This window comes from Peromyscus californicus, unplaced genomic scaffold, assembly GCF_007827085.1.
Source record: "Peromyscus californicus insignis strain IS unplaced genomic scaffold, ASM782708v3 Scaffold_9__1_contigs__length_137607984, whole genome shotgun sequence".
Taxonomy (NCBI): Eukaryota; Metazoa; Chordata; class Mammalia; order Rodentia; family Cricetidae; genus Peromyscus; species Peromyscus californicus.
In genome coordinates, this window is record NW_026294617.1 from 106,639,495 (window position 1) to 106,644,781 (window position 5,287).

Consider the following 5,287-nt stretch of genomic DNA (forward strand, 5'->3'; position numbering starts at 1 on the left):
TGGGTTTACCCTATGTCTTTGAGCTATCTAGTCTCTGGTTCTTGGTCACCCAAGCAATGTTGGGTATGGGTTCTTGCTCATGGAGTAGGCCTTAGGTGGAATAAGACATTGGTTGGTTACTCCCACAGGTTCTGTGCCACCATTGCCCTAGCATATGTTGCAGGCAGGACAGATTGTAGGTCAAAGGTTTTGTCAAAGGTTTTGGGTTGGTGTTTGAAAATTTCTCTTTTGGTAGCCCGCAGAGTACCTTCCCAAACCAAAGATACTAGAGCATAAGGGGTGAAGTCTCCATGTAGGCACTAGCTGGATTTCTTCATGTTCAATGACTTGTGTGGGAAATTACACACAGAGAGATTCTAAATTGGATGTCTCCATCAAATTCCTTCCCCCAGAGTTCAGGGTACCCTTCGGAAGAGGAGGTAGAAAGATTGTAAGAGCCCGAGGGAACAGAGGACATCAGGCCCTCTGAATCAACTGAGCAAGGCACATATGACCTCACAGAGACTGATGCAGTATGCACAGGGCCTATATTGGACTACACCAAGTCCTCCACATAGATACTTTCAGCTTAGTGTTTTTATGGAACTCCTGAGTGTGAGAACGAGTGTGTCTCTGATTCTTGTGCCTGCTCTTAGGACTCTTTCCCTTCTGTTGGATTGCTGTGTCCAACTTTGATATGATGATTTTTGCTTTATTTAATATTTTATTTTGTCGTGTTTGGCAAAAGAGAGAAATCAAGAAAGGAGGAGGAAGAGGGTAGAGGGAAGGAAGGAAGGAAGAAATACAGAGACACACACACACAAATGTGTGTTTGCGTGTACCTTTGACTCATAATCAAATTTCTACACATTTTCTGACATTTGTCTAAATGAATGTCCTCCCTGGGTGGGGTCAGCTTATGGCTTTTCCTGGGTCTGGGTGTTGCCTACCAATAAGCCTGTCACAGAAGCTGTGTCTGGGTCTCTAAGCCTGTCATGGAAGTTATGCGGTCAAGCTGTTTTGGGCTCCCCACAATAATATAGGTAGAATTTCCAAGAATCATGAAGGGACTGATCATAGTAGTTTCTTCTTGAAGAGAAAAACTAAACCAAGAAACCATTAAGTCAAGCTTAATTTTTATCTCGTCATTCTGTGTTGTTGAAGTTTTTTTCCATGATGAAAGATTTTTTTATTATTAAAAAACATTTATGTTTAAGCTGGCCCACCTATAACCCCAGCACTCAGAAGTCTGAAGCGAGAGGATTGAGAGTTCAAGTCTAGGTTAAGCCACACAGAGAGAGTCTGTCAGCAAGAACAGAAGGAAAGACAGAAGGGTGGGAGGGAGGAAAATGATTCGAGAAAGAAGAGAAAACATTGTTACCATGCTTCCATTACCCAGTCAATTGTCTTCGAATTATTAGTTTTATTACAAGTTCACATTTATCTGTCATATTGATGACATATTTTTACCTGTTTGCCTTGGATTCACTTTCGTTCTTTGGATACTGGATTTTGAACCCAGGACCTCATGCATTCAACACACCATCTTCCATTAAGTGTCATTTCAGGCCCCCACCTTTGACTTTTTAATTAGCTGTGCACATACATGTATCTATATCTAGGAATATGAAACATTTGTAGGGCTCAATGAGCAGTGTTATAGAACATGTAACCATACTCAAATCAGACAGTACCATCAGCATTCTAGAAGGCCCTAAAACCTGTAGAAGTTCACATTTCTTCCTTTTTAGTCTCTTTTCCATTGTTGACTTCTAATTTTATCTACAAGTTTTGGTGAAGACAATTTTCCCATGCTTGCTTCTCAAATGGATTGCTATATTCCTATGAGAATATTTTGGCTTAAAAAAAAAAAAACATGCAAAGTCTTCCTTCATGTAGAAGGTCAGTGACTATTCACCCATATTTTTGTCAGGAATGCTTGACTGCGTCACATTACCCTCACTGGAATTCACTTTGGTGTGAGACAGGATGATGTTTCAATCGCTCTTTCGCCAAGAGCCCATCTTAGAAGAGCTGTTGTTCCCAGGGGTCATGGCTACAGCTAGTTAAACAACTTCCTCAGGGGAGGAGCCATGCTTTAGTCTGAGGAGGGAAGGGTTAGTCAAGGACTGCCTGTGCTGAGAAATCCAGAAGGAACTTTATGATCGATAAGGTAAATGCATACATCCTTAATGTGGTTCAAAGTGAGCCAAATAGTTTATCCACATTTGGACCCAGCTCTACAGATGACCTGAAGGTGGGCAGGGAGAGCTTGGCTAAACATCATCCCGACACTGTTAAATTGGGAAACACTGAGCTAATTGGGACAGGTCGCTTCCTTAACCACGTGCATCAGAATGGCCGTCTGAGCACAGACTTATCCACAGGCAAGCGAGCTGACAGCACAGAGGTGAGGCTTGGCGAGGCGGCTTGACCCCAAAGCACAGCGTGAAAGATGCAAACAAGGACCAGGTGGCAGGTTCTAAAGCTTTTCTGCTCCTTGCAATCCCTGTGCCCTTTACATTTTCACCTGATCAAACTGTCCTTTTCAAAAAGAAAATACCCCACCCTCCCATTCTGCTGAGGATTGGCAAGTGCCACCTGCATAAAAGGATCTTTGCCCCAGGGTGGGTGGCTCCCTTTCAGCACAGTTTTCCCAGGAGCTGGAAGGCTGCAGTGGAGATTGGAGACAGGTCCGGGAGTACTATGTTGAAAAATCTCATTAGCAATAACTTCAGCAAACAACTCAGCAATATTTTTTACTGAGCAGATTTGCTGGGATGAGGCATGGTGCAGAGCCTGTCAGTCTAGATGACCCAATCAGGAGGTGCACAAGTGACTCCTCCCACTTTGTCACACCCTCGTCTACAGTTTCTTGCCAAATGTAGGAGATAACAAGGAGTCGGGAACCAGAATTCTTTTCTGGCATTCTTGACCTCTAACAAGGTCCCTGCCCACCAGACCAGCTTCCAACTCCTGTTCACACCATTATGGTCTCACACACATTGAGCAAGTACTCTACCACTGAGCCACAAGTCCCATCCCTCTTCATACTCCACAGCAACACCCTGTTAGCATTCACAAAGGATCATTTCTGTGGTGTCTTGTGCATTATAGTGTGTTTGCATCCTTGGCCTCTGCCTAGTGGATTCCTACAGTGGATCCATTCCTAGTGGATCCACCCCGACCACCATGAATGGGGAAGGAGAAATGCTTCCACACATGGCCACATGACCCTGGGTGGCAAGATGACAAGGAAGTTTTTCCAGTAAATAAAGGGAAGATACAAACAACTCCATTAAGAACATGAAAATGAGGAGATTTCAATTAGCTTCAAGTGTGGTTTTCAACGGTACATACCTGTTTCTTATTTATCTGGCAGTAAACTAATATGCAAGATATGTAAGATTGATGTTCCAGTTAACACAGAGCTTAAGTGTTTAGATGACTCCTTTTTAAAAGGCCTCTCTAAACATGGCCCATCAACAAAAGTAGTTGAAACGTAGGAAGATGGCCTGAGCTCCCGGCAGGAGATTTGGGTAGTTTGTGTTGGCGAAGTCCAAACCAGGAAGTAACTCAATACAGATAAGCTGGTAACTGGCCTTACGGAGGCCATACTAATCCCCAGGGAGCTTGAGTGAGCAGTGACTTCCCCATGGCCTCCCAACTGTCCTGATACAGCCTAGGATGATGTCTCAGGCATCTGACTCCAGGGACTCCCCCGGCCTTTCTTAAGGAATTCTGATCATGATTGAAAAGTGGGCTCCTAAAGGATAGTTAGCTGCTTTAGCATCATGGGTGGGATTGTGTGGTGTCTAGAATAACACGGAAGAAGCACTTTCCCAGTTAAGTCACAGAGTCACTCCGAGAGTGTCAAACAGAAGGTTAGTCCTGTCGCTTGCTCTTTTCTCCACACTCCATTCACCTATGGGCAAATCCAGTTAGAATTCGGAAGAGCTGCAATGGCCTTCAAATTTTGTTCTTGTTTTGTTCCGGGTTTTTGTAAGTTCTTTTTGTTTTGTTTTGTTTTTTTAGATTTGTTTACTTTTGTGCACACCTTTAGTCCCAGCACGTGGAAGGCAGGGCAAGCGGATCTCTGTGAGTTCCAGGCCAGCCTGGTCTACAGATGGAGTTCTGGGAGAGCCAGGGCTAAATAGAGAGATTTAAAAAAAAAAAAAAAAAAACACCACCCCAAGAAAGATTTCTTTACTTTTATTTTATGTGTATTATTGTTCTTCCTGCATCTGTGTACATATATACCACATATGTGTCTGGTGCCCTCACAGGCCAGAAGGTGTTGGATTCCTTGGAACTGGAGGTACAGCTAGTTGAGAGCTGTTGTGTGGGAACAGAGAACCAAAACCAGGCTACAAGAACAGCAAACGTTCTTAACCACTGAGCCATCTCTCCAGCCCCACACAGTCTTCTTTACCGAGAATCTGGTGGATCCTCAAGAACAAATCTTGGGCTTGGTACTGTCTCCCTAATTCTGGTTACCGGAACTACCTTTCTCTTAGCCTCGTGGCAGGAAACACGAATGTGTGTGACTGCAGCAGGTTATTAGTGCTTTCGCAGTGTGGTTGGCAGTGTGTTGCTCACATATATTTTTGGTCTGGTCTGTTCAGACGCTTACTCCCAAGCACACCAGCTATGACAAGGGTTTAAGCATCCATTCAAAGTCATTGGATGCTTTAGAGGAAAGTGTTGCTATGATCTAATTTACACTTTAGAAATCAGGGCTGGGAAGATGGCCCAGAAGGTAAGGGTGCTCACTTTGCAAGCAAGAGGATTCTAATCCCCGGCACTCACATAAAATTTGGGCAAGGCTACATGTGCCTATGACCCCAGCCAGGCATGACTGCTATACATCATTGAGGGATGGAGCTGGCTGAAGCCTCATCACTGGATAGGTAAGCTTCCAGTTTGGTGAGAGACCCTGCATCAAGACAATAAGGCTGGGAGCCACAGAGGAAGGTATTTGCCATTCTGCCATACTCTGACCCCTGCCCATGCAGGCATATAGACATGTGTGCTAGCATACTCATGTATGTGCACTACATACATATACACACCAGACATACAACACGCACACAGAATAAAAGTGAGGACTAAAGAGATGCCTCAGATAGTAATATTGCCCACATAAAAAGCTCGGCATGACCCTACACATCTGAAACCCAAGGGCTGGGTGAGGGGTACGCAGACAGTAGCATCCATGGACCTGGCTGGTCCCCAACCTGCATCCAGACTCTGTGGGGGATGATGGCTCAAAGGATTAAAGCGGAGACTGACAGGACACATGTTGTCC